At 51.3% G+C, this 18,277-nt stretch overlaps 1 long non-coding RNA gene across 1 annotated transcript in view; it reads left to right on the top strand.

The window, feature by feature from the left end:
* Positions 1 to 18,277, top strand: part of LOC103672064 — a 103,454-nt gene that overhangs the window by 43,457 nt on the left and 41,720 nt on the right. The window contains exons 6-8 of the long non-coding RNA XR_571060.2: positions 4,075 to 4,308; positions 10,272 to 10,420; positions 10,517 to 10,700. This is a non-coding gene — a long non-coding RNA (uncharacterized LOC103672064). The remainder of the gene's footprint in view (positions 1 to 4,074; positions 4,309 to 10,271; positions 10,421 to 10,516; positions 10,701 to 18,277) is intronic.

Genomic DNA, 18,277 nt, shown 5'->3' with positions numbered 1-18,277 from the left:
CAAAACGCTTCCTCGGGGCAATTCCAGACCCACCGGCCAGTGCTGGCTTGAGGCTTGTAGGTCAGGCTTTCCTTCGTGTTAGTGGAAATCATCAGTGGGTTTGAGCAGAGGAGTATTGGAACCTCATTTACATATTACAAGGGTAATTTTGCCTGCGGGTGAAGAACAGCATGGTTGGGACAGGGGCTTGTTTGCAGGTCTGCTGGACTCAAAGCCTTCTAGAAGCCGCGAGGTGAGGCACCGTGGTTCCCAAGTAGTGGTGCTGGTGCCACCAGCCGTGGAGGGTTTTATCACAATATCCGCCCGGAAAAGTGATTTATCATCTCTGAAGAGCTGAGCTGGCATGGGTCACTTACATTTTGTCTGAGAACTAATTAGTTTTATTTATTGCCATTACAATGGTTGTCACCTACTAGCAAAAATGTGTGTTTTGTTTGTGTTTAAAAGCCGTAGCAAATGGAACTTACTCTCCCCCAAACATTATTTCGGTGTTTACGTCCTCAGTCATTTCTATAAATTATCATGGAACAGGATGTCTGTAAACTTCGCTGTGCCCTCCCTAGGAGTGGGATCTTTCTGCTTCTGTGATGGTGATGCTGTTTCACTGAGAACTCTGAGGAGGGGTCCCTCGACAGAGCGGTGGTGGGACATGGATATGATACGAGGCACGGGAACCGCAAGCTCAGTGGAGGAGGTGACAGCCTGGGGACAGCGGACTTGGGACTTGGTCTGAGGTCTTGCTGTTTGCTAGCTGTATGACCCGAGCTTGCACTAGGCCTCTTGAGCCCTGATTTCCTCATCTAGCGATGAGCCGAATAATACCTAGAATTAAATAAGGTAAAATGTCAAAGTGTCTGGATGGTTAGATACACAGTAGGGGCCAAAACACTTGCTGCTTCCTTTGTTTGTGGACAGTGTTCCAGCCATTAGGCTGGTTTCCTGGAGACCGTGGTGAGGATGTGGGGGACTTGGCCACCGGCCACATGTCGCTGTCCCTTGGAAATGCCTGGGCATCGTGGAGTGCCAGGGGGAGTAGAGAAGCACAGTTACCCTCGGAGACCACGTCCGCTCCCTGCAGTTGCTGTGGGGGCCCCGCCTTTCTCTCTGGGGCTGAGCATGGAGACTGTGCAGGGATCCTCGTGCAGCCGGGGGAAAAGCCTCCACAGGCCTGTGGAGAGGCCCCTGTGAAGCCTCTTTGGCGAGCAGTGCCGGGCTTTAAAGCAGGCATGAGGCAAGTCCATCCGCATGGTGTGGGAAGGGGAGCCCAGAGTGTGGCTCCCGGCTCCTGGCCAGGGCCCTTCCTGGGAGCGTTCCTCCCGCAGACCCACCTCCCTCCTGAGTCTGGGAGGAGTGTCACCTGGGAATCACTAACAGCCCCTCATAATCTTTTCTTTCTTTTCCTACATCTATGGGCCACTTTGGAGGAGAGAAATGGCTGCGTCCAGAATTGCAGACAATTTAGAACCAATTTTATTTATTTTGAAGGAATACAAAACTTTTTTCTTTTCTGATTATGTACAAACTTCTAACAGTGTTTTCAAAATTTTTGTACTTAGGCGTGCTCCTAACAGCAGAGGAGAGTGACTGCTGACCCCCAGGTGTCAGGAACAAAGGCTAAGGGGCTTTCGCCAAGCACGGCATTTCCCTGAAGTCTTAACACTTTACGCTACATTCTAGTACAAATTTTGGTTCTACTTCCTTATAGCTGCACTTTTTAAGTACAAAAATAATTAGCTGACCTTGAATCTGATAGTAAAAGTGTTGCCTGGCGTGCCCCACATGGGTGCCTGGCATACCCCAGTTATAAAAGAAAAGAAATAATATTAAAAATGAGCTTGTGACCTCTGAGCACCCACTCAGAGATGAAGGGGGAGATAGTCCCGAGACAGGTTAAGGGGCTGGAAACCTGGCAGGGAATGCGCACGACTTCATTACTCAATCAACAAACATTTATTGAATACCTGCTATATGCCAAGCACTGAACTAGGTCCTGGGACACACTGACGAGCAGAAGACACAGGTGCTCACACAGAAAATCGGGCTGTGAGTAAAGGGGTGATCCGCAGGGCAGGCAGGTCTGAGGCGGGGGAGCTGAGCCCTTCGGACAGGCCGGGAAGCTTCTTCCAGGCAGTGGCTCTGGAGTAGAGTCCAAAAGATCAGTGGGAAATGGCGAGGCAGAGAACGAAGGAGGAAGGAGCTTTCCGGACCGAGGACCAGGGAGCTCAAGGTGTCACGGTGGCAGAGAGAACAGAGAAGGAGAGGCGGGGTGGTCTCACCAGGGATAGGGAGGTGGAAGGTGGCGTAAGTGGAGTCAGAGAGAGATGCAGAGTCGGAGAGAGCCTGACCCCACACGGCTGCGTAGGAACTCTAGCGGGATTTGTCCTTTTCTGAAAGACGGAGGGAAACCACTGGAGATTTTAAGCCAAAGATTGCATGATTAGATTTGCATTTTAGGAAGATGGCTTTCACTGCAGCTCAGAGAACAGCCTGGAAGGCGCCTGGGAGATGCCAGAGCTGAAGGAGAGTGGCTAGCTGTGGGGCGTGGCGCAGCTCCGGGGAGGGTGATGGAGACAGAGCGGAGAAGCTGGGGTGTAGGGATGTGTAGGAGCCGAAACGTGCAGGATTTGGTGACAGAGTGGAAACGGCAGAAAGAGGAAGAAGTTGCCCAGGACGGCGCCACGATTTCTGGCTCGCGTCCCACTGACCAAGATAAGGAACAGGTAAGAAGAGCAGGTTCAGGGCAGAAAAAGGTGAGCCCAGCTTTGGGCCTCTCTTCTGGAGGTGCTCTGGAGATCTCCAAGAGACGTCGGGTGTGTGTGAGGTCGGGAGCTGGACCCGGGTCTGAACTGGCGATCTGATCTGGGGAGTCCTCTGCATGTCGGGAGCCAGACGTTTGCATGGGGCCGGCTGGCGGAAGGTGCAGAGTGAGGGGGCCAGCGACGAGCTCAGAGGACTCCAACATTGAGGAGAGAAAGCGAAGTCGTACAGGAGGGGTAGGACGGAGAGCAGAACCGCACCACCGCCAAAGCCCAGGGAGTGTCCACGGAGGGGCTGTGGCGGGGCGCCACGTGTTACTGCCATGTCCAGAATGGTCATAACCCAAGTCGACATTAGATTAAGTGGCATGGAAGTCGGTGGTGGGAGCGGTCTGGGTGTCTGTGGAGCGTCAGGGCAAGAAACCAGACGGGAGCGGACGGCAGCCCAGCCGTGAGGGAGGCGACCAGGTTGAGGCAACTCTCAGAAGTTTGGCGGAGAAGCTGATGAGCGGGAAGGCAGGGGCGCCAAACAAGAATGACCTTTTTTGTTTTCTTTAAAATGTCCAATTACGGACACTTTCACACGTAAACCAACTAGATGGGATGGGATGGGATGGTGAACCCTCCCGGAGCCATCGCTCCGCCTGGACAGTGACCGGCTCAGACCGTCCCACTGAGTTCGTGTTTTAGCGGCAGAGACTTGAGCCCCTTGAAATCCACAGGGAAGGAAATCATGGCGAAGGAGAGTCTGAATATTCTAGAGAGAGAGAGAAGCGAAGCACGGGTGGTAGCCAGGGTCTGTGAGAAGGTGGAGGGAGGGGAATAAGAAGCCGCGTACCCGCGAAGGGGTACCTTGGGGAAGCTGGCCGGTGTGCCTTTCTCGGCAGCGGGGACCGCGTGAAATGCAGGCGTGCGCAGGTGCGGGCTGGCCCGCCCCAGGTCGGGAACAGAAGAGAATGCATCTGACCCCCGAGGTGGCTCCTCCTCGTCCTGCAAGGCCCCCTCCTTCCTTTAAATCAAGGTGTCGTGTCATCTTCAGGGGCGATGGGAAGAGGAGGGCGTTGGGTGTTTGGAGAGAACGTAGAGAACGTGGAACGTCGGGTTAGTCATTGTGGAGACGTGTGGAATATTTACTGGACGGTTTCCAAGGCCCGTTTGGAGGAGATGGATTGGCCCTGAGAAATAGACTCACTTCGCATACGTCTACGGGCATATTTGTACACCCGCGTTAATGTTTGCTTGCATAATATAGTGCTGTTGCTACCCGGCTGTCTAGCAGAGGAATGTGTCTCTGCGCATGTGTGTGTATGTTTTACAGAGGACATGGATTCCACAGTCTCCCGAGCGTGTGAGCAGCATGCAGAGCTCTCGAAAGGAAGATGATTAGTGTAGACGTGACTTCGGGACATCGGCGCCCGTGTTTTGCATCGATTGTTTCGGGGCGCCACCTGCTGGAAGGCCCGCGCCACATCACCGGCTGGGTTTTTCCAGCGCAAACTCTAGACTCCCTTCTCTGGAAAGTCCACGTTCTCGCAGATGGCATTTCCCCCTGGTATGTGAGCTCCGCTTCTTAGATGCTCCTGTACGTTCCTCACTTGTGTGTTAAAGCAGGAACACAAAGATGCGTTCTTTTCTGACTCGGTTTTGGCCAGAGACCACATCTGCCCTGTTTCAGTACATTTGTTGTTTGTAAGCCTTGTCTGTGTCCATATATGAACAAAGAATAAAATGTTAGACCTACCTGGAAGAGCATTAGTAAGAAATAGATCATTGGTTAAAGGCATGGGAAGTATAGTTGCTATGGAAACCAACTTTGTCCCGATTATGAGATGTCGTATTTAGCAGTCCCTCAAATCTGGATTTAGTCCCCAGCACTGCCTATTCCAAATCCTCCTCCTCTTGGTTCCTTAGCTAAAATACGTGTTGCTTCGGAGTTTCCAGGTTGACCCTTCAGGACCCTTCTGGTCTGCTGTAAATGGTCTTTTTTGTAGTCTCACCGGCCCAGAGCGCCATGTCCATTAAAGCTTTTTCTCCACGAGGCGTTCAGGTCACACCACGAAACTGCTCTTGGTTTCTAGGTTTTCATTCAGTAATTCCTTTCCTTCAAATTAACTTATGCTATGGGAGAATTCAGGGATAAATCACTCTAATTGCTTCCTCTCCTTTAATTCAGTCAATAACTCTTAATTATGGTCATTTTACATATACAAATTCAGTCATGATTCATAGGGAATTCAGAGAAATGCCAGACTGAAGTACTGAGTCATTCACAAGAAAAGCAGTGTGCGTTCGTTCACTCAGGCAGTCTTCATGAGACGCTACTCTGCGTCAGAAGTTTTGGAAGCCTGTGGGGATGTCAGGGGAGCAAGACAGTCCTGACTGGTCTTTGCAGAGCTTTCTATACAGTGTGGAAAACACTGATGAGGTCATCCCAGAAGACTTCTGGTGAGTTCTCTGGTAGGGGAAGTCCAGAGAATGTTGTGGAATACCTGGAAGCTAGAGAGTTATGGAGGGCTTCCTGGAAGAAGGGGTATTAACCCATGGCGGAAGGGGAGAACAAAATGATGTCAGGAGGGCTATGGGGCAGAAGCCAAATGGTGAGAGCCAGATGATGGAGAGACTGATAAACCTTTCCAAGGTGTTTGGATTTTTTTAACAATAAGTCTAGTTAATATCCATCCCTACGCATAGTTATAATTTTTTATTTTCTTGTGATGAGAACTTTTAAGATCCACTCTTTTAGCAACTTTTAAATATATGGTACAATATTATTGACTATACTCACCATACTGTAGATTACATCCCCAGGATTTTTTTATTTTGTAACTGGAAATGTGTAACCTTTGACCACCTTTACCCATTTTACCCACCCTGGCTCCCACCTCTGGATTTTATTCCAAGATTTTATCTTAGGAGCAAATACCAGTCAATGAAAGATTTTAAGTATGTGTGTGTAAGGGGGTTGGTGGCCACACTTAGATTATATGTTAGAAAAGTTATTCTAGCTGAAATGTGGAGCAGGACTGAGGGGAACACAGACTGGACATGAGTTCAAAGGTAGGTGTGGTGTGGCCCTGGCTTCTACTGGGGCAGGGGAGCCCGAGGGATGTGAATGCAGCCGAGAGAGGTTACATGGATAAGACTTGTTGGAAATTGGTTGTCAGGGGTACAGGAAGGAGAAGAACCTAGTTTTCTGTCTTGAGTAGAGGGGCAAATGGCAGTTTCATTTAGTGAAACAGGGAGTACTGGACGCGAGGTAGATTCTCAGAATGGCCAGGGGGAGGAGTGTTTCTCCTTTGGGCGTGCTGAATTTGGGACATCTAACGCATGGAAGATATGTCAGTGAGCGTCTGGAGGTAGAAGCCTGGTGCTCTGAAGAGAAGTCTGGGCTGGAGACGCAAGTTAGGAGTCACCCTCCTGTTGAGGGTAAATTGATGTTTTGGGAGTGGTCAACAGCTCCCAGAATGCAGAGGGAGCAGGAAGAGCAGCCAGGAAGGAGCCCTGAGGCCCCCCATCGTTAAGGAATCGTTAGAGGAGTCAGAAGCCAGCTGATGAGACCAGTCAGAGGGGGAGAGAACCAGGAGAGCCACTGTGGAGCCACGTGGGAGAAGCTTCTGGAAAGGGTGCACGTGGCACAGCGTGCATGTTGCTGAGAAGGACTGATGTGGGATTTAGTAATGGGTGGCCCCTGTCAGGTGGGGTCCTGGTGGAGTGACTGTGGGCTTCAGGGAGTTCACAGTGAGTAGAGGTGAGCAAGTGGAGACAGTGAGTTTATAAAGTTAAACTGCCTCTTGTGAATTGGAGGCTAGGGGTGAGGTGGGAGCTGGAGGGGCTGGTGTGATGAGGGAGTGCTGTTCTGTTTTTGGAAAGGGGTGGTTGAGGGTGTTTCACTACTCATGGAAGTTATCGCACAAAGAACGAAGGCTGAGGGATCAAGAGGGAGTAGTCGTAGGGAGTGGAGTCCCTAAGAAGGCAGCCAGAGTTAATCAGTTATCGTGCCCTTCCTTATGCGGGAACTGTTCTAAGACCATTGTCCCATTTACACAGCCTCACGGAGAGAGGGACTGCTGTTAGGATCCCATTTTTTGAGTTGGGGAAACTGAGGCACAGTTGGGCACTAGGAGGAACCAAGGCCATGCGGGAAGTGGCAGAGCTGGGATTCATATCCGAGTGTTTGTCTTGAGACTTGCAGTGTTAGCCCTGAGGCCTTGTCGTGGGATCCACAGCTGGAGACTGAAGTAGGAGGTGTCCCACCCTACCCTGGTGACTGAAGAGGGTGGGGATGGAAGCAGGTGTCAGCTTCGTGGGTGTTACCCGTGTCCTAGAAATGCCCTAACAGCTTACCCCAATCTGGGTGGCTTACAAACCACAGGGGTTTATTCTCCTGCAGTTTTGGAGGCTGGAAGTCTAAACAGGCCATCAAGGTCTGACTTCCCAAGAAGGGGCTCCCTGGCGTGGGGCTGCACGCCTCCACTGTCTGCCTCTGTCTTCACGAGGCCGGCTTCTCTGTGTCCCGAACCTCTCTCGGCCTTTCTCCTAGAGAGACACCTGCTGTGGGATCTAACGCTCACCCTAAATCCAGGGTGGATCTCATCTTGAGATCCTTAATTTAATTACACCTGCAAAGACACTTTCTCCAAATAAGGTCACGTCCACGGGTTTGAAGATCTGGGCACATGTTGGGGGGCCACGATGTGACCCGCTGCAGCTAGAAAATCGAGGGAGCCCTGCCTAAGGGATTCCAAATCCTCTGTGAAGGAGGAGCGTGAATAATTTTCTGAGAGTGAACTCAGAGGTAGAGGGATCAGGTTTCTCAGGAGAATGGAGAAATCTTGCAGTAATTATTACCGGCATCTGCAGTCGGGTCGGTAGGAAACTGCACGTTTGTGCAGAACGAGTCGGCTCTCACGCACTTACCATCCTGTGATCTCCTCTAGCCGCCATGAGCCGCCTGGGCACACAGGCGGAGAGCTGACCGTTGACACGACTGAGTTACGGTGTGCGGGGACGGGGCGTGAATGCCAAGGAAGGGCAGAGACAGACAAGGTTTAGGATGTTGGCAAGTGGTGGTTTTCTAGAGAAGGCCATAGACGTGAGGGCAGATGTGCATGGAAGTGAAGTCAGAAGGGGCGAATGGGTGGGTCACAGCAGACAGGACCTTGGGAGGACTGGGTGAACCGGCTGTCCTCATACAGGTCATTCTCAGAGCTTGCGGGTGGACCGGCTGTCCTCATACAGGTAATCCTCAGAGCCTGCGGGTGGACCGGCTGTCCTGATACGGTTTATTCTCAGAGAGTGCGGGTGGACCAGCTGTCCTCATACAGGTTATTCTCAGAGCGTGCGGGTGGACCGGCTGTCCTGATACAGGCCATTCTCAGAGCATGTGGATAAGCTGGCTGTCCTGATACGGGTCATTCTCAGAGCGTGCGGGTGAGCCGGCTGTCCTCATACAGGTCATTCTCAGAGCGTGTGGGTGGACCGGCTGTCCTCATACAGGTCATTCTCAGAGCGTGTGGGTGGACCGGCTGTCCTGATACAGGTCATTCTTAGAGCGTGCAGGTGGACCTGCTGTCTTCATACAGGTCATTCTTAGAGCGTGCAGGTGGACCGGCTGTCCTCATACAGGTAATCCTCAGAGCCTGCGGGTGGACCGGCTGTCCTGATACGGTTTATTCTCAGAGCGTGCGGGTGGACCGGCTGTCCTCATACAGGTCATTCTCAGAGCGTGCGGGTGGACCGGCTGTCCTCATACAGGTCATTCTCAGAGCATGTGGGTAGACCGGCTGTCCTCATACAGGTCATTTTCAGAGCGTGTGGGTGGACTGGCTGTCCTGATACAGGTCATTCTTAGAGCGTGCAGGTGGACCGGCTGTCTTCATACAGGTCATTCTTAGAGCGTGTGGGTGGACCGGCTGTCCTCATACAAGTTATCCTCAGAGCGTGCGGGTGGACCGGCTGTCCTGATACAGGTCATGCTCAGAGCGTGTGGGTGGACCGGCTGTCCTCATACAGGTCATTCTCAGAGTGTGCGGGTGGACCGGCTGTCCTCATACAGGTCGTTCTCAGAGCGTGCGGGTGGACCGGCTGTCCTCATACAGGTCATTCTCAGAGCGTGTGGGTGGACCGGCTGTCCTCATACAGGTCATTCTCAGAGTGTGCAGGTGGACCGGCTGTCCTCATACAGGTCGTTCTCAGAGCCTGCGGGTGGATCGGCTGTCCTCATACAGGTCATGCTCAGAGCGTGTGGGTGGACCGGCTGTCCTCATACAGGTCATTCTCAGAGCGTGCGGGTGGACCGGCTGTCCTCATACAGGTTATCCTCAGAGCGTGGGGGTGGACCAGCTGTCCTCATACAGGTCATTCTCAGAGTGTGCGGGTGGATCGGCTGTCCTCATACAGGTCATTCTCAGAGCATGCGGGTAAGCCAGCTGTCCTGATACAGGTCATTCTCAGAGTATGCGGTATTGGGTTGTATTGTTTTACATGAAGAAAAGAATCTGGTTGCTGCAGAAGTAAAGAGAAGGTTGAGAGTGGTGGAAAAGTCAAAGAAAAGAGAAGGCAGGAGTCTGGACAGGCCATCCGTGTGGACACAGAGCCCACGGGACAGTGGCAAGGCCAGGGTGGAGGAGGTTTCTAAGGGCGTGGCGTTGGACTGGCTCCAGGACCGCGGGTGGCCAGAGGAGCGGCTGAGGCTGGGCATAGTGATTGCCTTGGAACACCGTACATCCCTGTAGGTTGTCCAGAGACAGAACCGATGGGGTGAGTGTGTGTGTGTGTGTGTGTGAGAGAGAGAGAGATACAGAGAGACAGAGAGAGATAGAAAGATGAGGGGAGGTCTAGGAGGGGGGAGGAAGAGAGATTTAGTATAAGGAATTGACCCCCACATGACAGAGGCTGAGTTCAGACCAAGGAGAGCCGGTTGTATAATTCTAGTCTGAGTCCGAGGGTGTGAGAATCGGGAGTCAGTGATGTAAGTTCCAGTCCAAGTACAAATTCAAACGGCAGGAGGCCGATGTCTTGGCTCCAGGTCAGGCAGAGAAGAATAACTCTGCCTTACTCTGCCTTTTATTCCACTTACACCTTTGATCGGACGAGGCTCCCTCACATGGGGGAGGGCAGTCTGCTTTACTCAGTCCGCCCATTCAAACGTTAATCTCATCCACGCACACCAGAATAATGTTTGACTAAATATCTGGGCTCTCATGACTCAGTCAAGTTGACCCATGAAATTAACCATCACAAGTGCCTTGATTACATGCATCGTCCTAATATATTGGTCTTAGTCTCCTCAATTATAAAATGAAGCGTGAACAAGATTATCTCTAAAGGTCCTTCTAATTATAACTTTTGTGTTTTAAAGCAGAAGTCCAAGTCCTTGGTGTGGAAACATCTTAACAGAGTTTAATTCAGAAATGGCCCCTGTGAATCCACAGATCTTAGAAACTGATGATTATACTCAGGGTCTGACTGTTACTCTCTCCTTACCTGCCTTTTTTTTTTCCCCCAATCATAAAGTTTTGATAGAACACCTTTAACAGTACAGCTCTAGGAGCCTCTCATTAACACACAGTTCCAGAAGGTTCCAGGACGGCAGGTCCCAGCTCTGGTTGTAGACGCTCTGCTTTCACTGAACATAGATGATGGCTGGAGCTGTCCCTTCTCAGGTGAGTTTCTCATATGGGTTCCCGTAGCAGACTTGCCCTCGGGGAATGCGTTCCAAGTCACTACTGAGGCTTGAAGTCTTTCCCTTTGTTTAACAGGTGTGTGTGCCTGACATAAAGCCCCCCCCCCCCCGGAGGCAGAGCCTGGGGTGAGATGGCACTTGGCAGTGGGCACGTGGCTCTGCCTTGGGCTTCAGGACAGGAGAGCGTACCCAGAGCAGCACTAGTGTCCTCGGTGCACACAGTGCCAGCTGGACGGGTTCCACGGAGAGCAGCCACAATGGTCAGTGTCTTCCCAGGTTGGGACAATTTGTCTTTCCTGCACTCGGAGGGCCCTTCCTCTATTTCTTCACCTGACGACTTAACACATCCCCTGAAGTCCAGACTCCTCTGTGTGGCCTTTCTCTACTTCCCTCCCCGCCCGCGGCACCCGGACCAGGGGCCCTGCCTCTGTCACAGCCCGGGGCGCTCCTGCCTTGGTGCTGTCCGCGCAGAACTGCGTGTCCTTTATTTCTGTCTCCCCCACACAATGACTAACACAGAAGATGTGCTGCATTAATTGAGACGGAAGTCATTTTATTGTGGGCTTGGATGAATTTGTCCTTCTCTCGGTTGTTGCCACATCGAGCAGCTCTTTGATGCAGGTCACGGTGCTGGCAGCGGGAGAGTCACGATAAACACGACCCACGAGGTCCTGACCCTCGCGAGGCATGTGTGCAAGCAGCAGAAACTGGCTAGACGGAAGGGAAAGCCGTGGGGAACAAGAGAGGGAGTGACTGCCATCTGTAATTAGGGAATAAGTAAGACACTGACGGGTGTCCCTACTTCAGTGAAGAGGAACACGGACCCTTTGTCCATTGGTGACGCGGGAGGGAACTAGGGGATTCTTCAGCAGTGGTGCGGGGTGGAGAAAAGGGCTCCCCCCGCCTTGAGAGGCGCGTGGGCTCGTGCAGGGACCTGCCCTGGTCCCCTGGTCCCCGCCCAGAGCGCGCCGCGGGGGAGGGGAGGTGCAGCAGGAGCATCGTGAGTGGAGGGGACGGTACCGTCCGGGGATAACGTAATGGCAGGAAAGACACAAGGGTGTAGGTTTGAGGTGTTTTAAGATAAACTTCGGTTTGGATTTGCTGATGTGATCAGGTTTGTGGGCATGGACGGTAAAACGGGGCAGGCGTGTCTCTGAGGTCAGTGATGGGTGGCCATGCACCGATCTGGGGAGACCCGGGAGGAGAGAGGCTTCAGAGGTGGGTTAGACATGGGACGTGGGGCTGTGCACCCAGCGGTGCTATTTCCTCACCGAGATGAGGTGACATCCTTTACCGGGTGAGCGTCCATTCTCCTCGTGACCGTGACACTGCCTTGCTGGGTAGGGATAATCGCCTCTCTTGTCAGTCACTACTTCTTGGATTTCTGCTTCTTTCTGGCACCAGTGGATTCCTGTTCATCTGTGCTTTTTGTTTTCTGAAACTTGTTGGTTGTGCTAGTTACTATTTGCTTTGTTTTGTGTTTTTTTGATGAGATTTAAAATTCTGTGGCCGCGCCTGGATCAGCATATCATGTTCTGGGGGCGAGAGCCGCAGAGCAGTGGGCTGTGTGATGTGGGAGAACCGATCGTCGGGGTTGACACGGGTCTTCTTGAAGGTTCAGAGGAGACAGGTGTTGGAGAAAGAGCCTGTGTAAGCGCCATGTAGAGAAAAGGGATGGAGGTGAGTGTAGACAGAGGCCAAGTTTTGCCACGCACTGCACAAAAAGTGACATCATCTCCACCCTCCACAGACTTTGAGTCTGGATGCCGCGACTCTGGAGGCCGCTCCGGTGTGCTTGCTGGGCTCAGGTCCGCGTGCACGAGAGTGGGGCTGCCCAAGGGGCCTGTGCTTATCGGGGTTACATTAATTCTTTGCTGTGAAATAAATTATTCATACCCAACGATGTATATAAAATATATACACAGTTTAAAGCACGTAATTACAATCATAAAATAAACAGTCAAGTCTCAACTAGTCAGCTGAAAATGAGAACACTGCCTGTTCCTTTGACAGCTCTTGGGTTTTCGTCCCCAGCCTGTGTGGGCGACCCTTGCCCCCTTAGCTTTCTGTATGGCTAGATCTCAAATGCAGCTATCCCGAAATAATCTGTTACCTAGCTTTGCTTATTTTTAAACTTCTTATAAATGGACATATATTCTCTTTGTTCCCTCGTGATTGTATTTTCTGAGATTTATCCAGGCTTTCAGGGGTGCAACACTTCACTTACGTTTATGGATGTATACTGCTCCATGGTAGGAAAATACCGCAATTTACTACTACATCCTGCCTCTGATGGGCACGTGGTCCGTTTCCACGCCTTCTCACTTATAAACAATGCCGCGGAAGTAGTCTTCTATCTCCTGGCGCAAGAGTTTTCAGATCATATACTTGGGAATGAGATCGCTGCATCTTAGGTGATACTCCTATCACCAGGGTATGCTTCATTGCTTTCGAAGCGATTCTTCCCCTTTCAGATTGCGTTTTCATTACTGATAATCCCAGAGACTTTGCAAACACGAAGCAGAGCTCCTGCCTGGTCACCCCCACAGAGAGAGCTACAGTGCAGGAAATGGGGGGACACACTCCAGGCCAGTGAGGCTCTGGCCGCACATTTTCCTCGTTCCGTGTCTTGGTTTTCTAACTCCTGTTCTCAGACAGGAGTATCTCTTACCACATGGAGGTGTTTGGGGGGCTTCCCGGAGGCTGAGAATGTCTGAAAGCAGGAGGTGTGGGGTTAGAGGCGGAGAAGGCAGAGGGGGTTGGGGAGTCTGGAATGCCTGTCAAGCAGTGGACGGGAGGAGGGTGACTTGCACACATTTGCCCGTAATTCCTGGCCCAGAGTGGGAGGATTCTGCAGCTGGGAGCTGCCATAGTCACTGTGGGACTGCTGTGAGCATCTTTTATCCTGAACGTACACAGAAGTGTGGGATCAGCACCGGAAGTTGCGCTGTCCTGACACTCGGGCCGCTGTGCTTCCTGGAACACCAGGCGGCACCTGTCCACCCTCCCTTTCCCCGGAGGCTCAGCCACGAGCCAGTCACGTTAGAAAAAGAGCCTCTAATCCTCACAAGACCCCTGAAGCGTAGGGATGTGCTAACTTCAGGGATGAGAACGGAGGTTCGGGGTGGGGGGTAACTTGCTTCTAGGTGGCCGAAGCAAAGCGTCCCCGCTGTCTGATTTCACCTGTGCCCTTTTCTCCTGGTGTCTGCCCCTGCTCTTCAGTCTCTGGTCCTTTCTCAGCCTGTGGCCCTCAACAAGGGCTTTAGATGCAGAAGTAACCGTTCACATAAGCACTTAGGTAACAGTGAAAATCCCTGTGTGGACCTCGTCCATTCTACTAAGAGCAGCGTTCCAGACCACACAGGGTCATTCTCCCTTGACATTATTATTGTCACTGTCTTTGTATCTGTCTCCTAAGTCAGCTCTCACGGCCTGTGGGTTTAGCCGGCCCCACAGCTCACATGTGCCTAGAGTTAGGCGGGTTTCGGCTGTAAAGCTTGCTTCGCTGTCTTGTGGGCCCTCTGTTATTTTGCTTGTGTCCTATTTTGCTGGCAGAGAGCACATTCCCCTCCTCTAACGCTCGGGGCTCTCACTGGAGGCTTTCCTGGGATGTGCAACCTCACAAACTCACACGCCCCCTGGCTCTGACGTTTGTCTCAGAGAAGCAGTCAGGCTTGGCAGCACACCCAGCATGCCGATGTCCCGATCCCTGGGGACACTGCCGTCACGGCCTCTCAGGCCCTTCACCTGTCCAAGGACACCTCAGCCTGCTGACGGGGGGTCAGGGGCAGAGCGAGGCCATATCACTCAAATGTGGGGAAGATAGGAACATTGGTCTCCTCCTGGTGAGGCTCGGGGCATCCTGTTGCTGCCACGTGGGATGCACCAGGAGGAAAAGTGGTTCAGAACTTTCTTCCGCACAACCTTCCTGCTGCTTCCCACTCCGGGGCCCCTCCCCTGGTTCTCCAGTGGACCCCGCAGACGTTGGGAATGTCAAGGCCATGATCTGAGGAGTTGTTCTCTATGGCCAACCCCCAGACACTAAGTTGAAATGGAAAGAAATCCTAAACTCTTCTCGTAAGGGTCATGCCACAGGAGGACAAATATGAAGGGCCTTTGGCTCCAGTTCTCTGTGCAGCTGGCTGCCCTGTAGTCCTGAATCCTCTGCTTTCAACCTGGGGAGAGAATCTCAGAAAATAATCAAGTTTTCTGAGGATAGCAATAGACAAGACAGCAGAGGTTTTGCGGGGTCTAGAACGGGCTGCAAACGTTTTTGGCAGAGGGTCAGATAGTAAATGTTTCATGGCCCTTCTGTCTCTGTGGGACATAAATCTTTGTGCGGATTTACAATCCTTTAGAAAATACAAACACCGTTCTTAGCTTGGGATCCTTACATGGCTGGGCCACAGGTGGATTTGGCCTGTAGCTTGCCAACCCCAGCCCTATGAGGACACCATCAATTTTAGAGCCACGAAGTAGCAGAGAACACACAGCCAGGATCTTCATGTGGGAAAACCTGAGAGGAAGCCATGAGCAGAAATAGCAGGATCAAGCATGAGTCGTGAGGAAATCATTTCTGGAGAATAGAGTGAACGAGGGAAGGGAAAGGAAGAAGAGTGTCGGGAGCACATTTGAGCATCTGGGGAAGTGGGGTGATTGAGGCAGAGTCCCTCCTAGGTCAGTACACACCCTGCTGTGTGGCCGACCAGGTCTGTGCGGGGACTTCAGAGAGAATTTGCTCCCTTCTGTGGTCATAGCTACATCCCTCTTTCAACCGTGTCCCATCACCGTCCTTCACTCACCTTCCTGCCGCGTTCCAACGCCATTGGTTTCGTGCTCCTTCAATCAGTTATCAGGATAAAAGAGAGAGAGAGGGAGGGAAGGAGGGAATCATTGTCAGTTGGCAGGGGTGGGTAGGAAGACGGTAGGAGCTGTGGGAAGCTCTCTGTGGATTGAGAAGTAAATGCAGGAAACCAGCCTTGTCACTTTAATCAAAATACGAACCGTTTTCTTCCCCAGATCATCAGAAAATATTCTAGGCAGAGAAGGAGAAAAGTCAGAACGTGAGCTGAGAGGTAATACGAGTCCAAGAGAAAATGAGGAAGGACACTCACGTGCTAGCCCAGGGGGAACACAGGTGAACAGGCTACTCTTTGCTAGAGGATAATTTGAAAGACAGATTTCTAAATACCCTAGAACTAGTGGCCATCCCAAGAAAGACCCATTTCCCCAGCATTCTGGAAGAGCCTGAACCCAGAGTTAAAGTATCTTGACTTTCGTCTTTAGCCGATTCCTTCCCAGCCGAGGCCTCCAGCCAGTTAGCTCACCTGAGTCTGTTTCCTCGTTGATAAAATGGAGATTACATGGGGGGTTTTCTGCTATTTCATTCCGTTGTTTGGATTTGCACATGGATACTAAAGCGCTTTGTAAAGCGTTAAGGGCTATGATTATGACAGAGATATTATAGTTGCAGTATTTTATTCATGTTTATTCGTGTTTCAGTAGTCGGTTGACTTTACTTATACGCCGCGGGCTGTGTACTGGGATTGACGGGTTTCCCAGGGACGACCGCCTGGCAAATGTCTGCTGAATCGGACCGTGATAACATGATTCAGTCATTTCTCAGGGATCCAGTCTCTACGGTCCTCAGGCTATGAAAAGAAGAAACATTAAAACCAAATGTATCAAGGACAGGACCCAATTCACCTGTGGGCTTCCTCACTCCTGCTTAGCTGGTCCCCTAGCCGTGTCTTCAGGGAAAGCAGCAGAGTTGCCACTAATAGCGTCTGGAGAGCTTGGGGTCCCCATAAAAGCAGCCAGTTCCCGTCAGAACACCGGAGGGGAACAAGGGATTCAGGAAGAGAGGACAGGTCTTCTGCACCTGGCTTTACCGCGGTGACGGAGGCTGGTTTGTTCTGCCCAGATGTAGGGTGTTTGAGAGATGGCAGCCTGTGACCTTCCTTCCTTTGACTTCACTCCTGGTACCATGTTTCCCAAACACATATTCTTAGAACAGGATCCCGATAAGCCCTCTTGAAGCTGTTACGACGTAGACAGATAAGTTTCCACCAAAAATTCACACTCCCCTTCCAAGGGCCACCTTTCCTGACGGCCTGTATCTGGATGGGCCTGGGGACCGACGGTACGTGAGTGGATTGACGTGTGTCTCTTACAGGCTGAGGTGGTTAAAAAGCATTTTGTCCGCTTTCTTTTTTCTTGTGTGCTGCTTACTTGATATTGATGTCAGCAGTGATGCTGGAAACCAAGTCTTGAAGATGAAATGGTCACAAAAATGGAAGGAAATGGGGCATCTGGGTCACTGCGTGGAGGAGAGCTGCCCGGTTGGGAACACCTACAATGGGACTGGAATGTGAGCAGCAAGCCACATTCCCCTGGGATTTGGGTTTTTCTGGGGCCGCAGCTATTATGATGCAGATTATTAGGGCCACTGATCTTCTCAAACCTTCCCAGATTATTCTGTTCTATGTAAGTGGGATCAGCTAGACTTTTCTATTGAGCTCGTCCACTCCCTCCTCTCCCTGGATTCTTCCTACCCTCCCTGCCGTCATGTCCTCAGATGAATAATGACAGCAGCAAAGAGCAGAGGGAACAGAACAACAATGGTTGTTTCATTCATGGGTTCCTTTATTCACCCATTTGCTTCTTTCCCTCTGCATGACGGGACTGCACGGCCATAGCCCAGGGGTTGGATGGGAGCCAGGGACGGGTGTTTGCAGGTGCCTGGTCTGAGCTCTTGTGCTGGGTGGCAGGAAGGGCCATAAGTTTCCACGGCAGGACTTCATATTGAGAGCTGAGAGAAAGAGTGTTTGTCACCGCTTTACGCCCAGGGAATTTGTTTCTTTTTCATTTCTTACGTTCCGTTTGGCAGCGTGCCCTTGAAATGTAGGATTTGTCAATGACCTTACGGTCATTACCTGGTTTATCAAATTGGCTCCGGAAGACCAGAGAGCTGTTCCCACCTAAAATCATGCTGTGTGCCTGGAGCCCAAGTTTAAATACTTGGATAGAAGAAAAACTGAGAGCCCAGGCCTTGAAGAGACTGAAGTCACCCATACACGGCAAAGAAATAAAGATCTAGAAAAGAAAACCAAACAGAAATAGGCACTTACAAAAGCACACCAGACTTGTCCCTGAGATCTCATAATTTTCCCACTTAAGTGCGTTGTGCTCACAGGTTCACTCCCAAGATCAAGTAGTTTGTACTTGGGGCGTTTGTAACTTGAGTAGTAGACTTTGGTAAGCCTGGTTTCTAAGCAAGAAAATCCCTCCACCGTCACGTAAGTGATTAAGAGGCTTAACTGGAATGGGAAGCCGGCGTGAGGGCTCCCTCAACAGCTCCTATCACTCGTTTATACAGGAAACAGAGAATCCCACCCGTCCTGAATAAGCCTTTCACTTTTCCACGGCCGAACACGTGGCTCTTCGGGGAAGAGCCTCTTACTTGATGTGCCGGATTCTGACAGGCCTCTCGTTGGAATCCTGACTCTGCCACTTACTGTCTCTGGGACTTGGGGCAAGTTACCTCAGTTTCCCTGTCAGTCGTGGGGATAATCATGTGACCTACCACAGAGAGTTGCCAGAGGGATTCCATGAGCTGATAGACGTACATCATTACAACAGTAACTGCTAAATTACAATTGCCGTTGTTATTGTCCTTTTTCTGCGGTAGGTTAAATGCATTTCCTCCTTTTTGGGCTTTTGTTAGACAGGAACACCGCTGATCGTGCACTCGGACATTTTTATCAGAATACAGCTGACCCGCCACGTGACTTTCAGGTTAGGACATACTGACTCGACGAGTCTGTACGTCATGCCA

Source organism: Ursus maritimus, unplaced genomic scaffold (assembly GCF_017311325.1).
Source record: "Ursus maritimus isolate PB19 unplaced genomic scaffold, ASM1731132v1 scaffold_2, whole genome shotgun sequence".
Taxonomy (NCBI): Eukaryota; Metazoa; Chordata; class Mammalia; order Carnivora; family Ursidae; genus Ursus; species Ursus maritimus.
The sequence above is the reverse complement of the archived record's forward strand: the minus strand, read 5'-3'. Positions and strand labels throughout refer to the sequence as shown.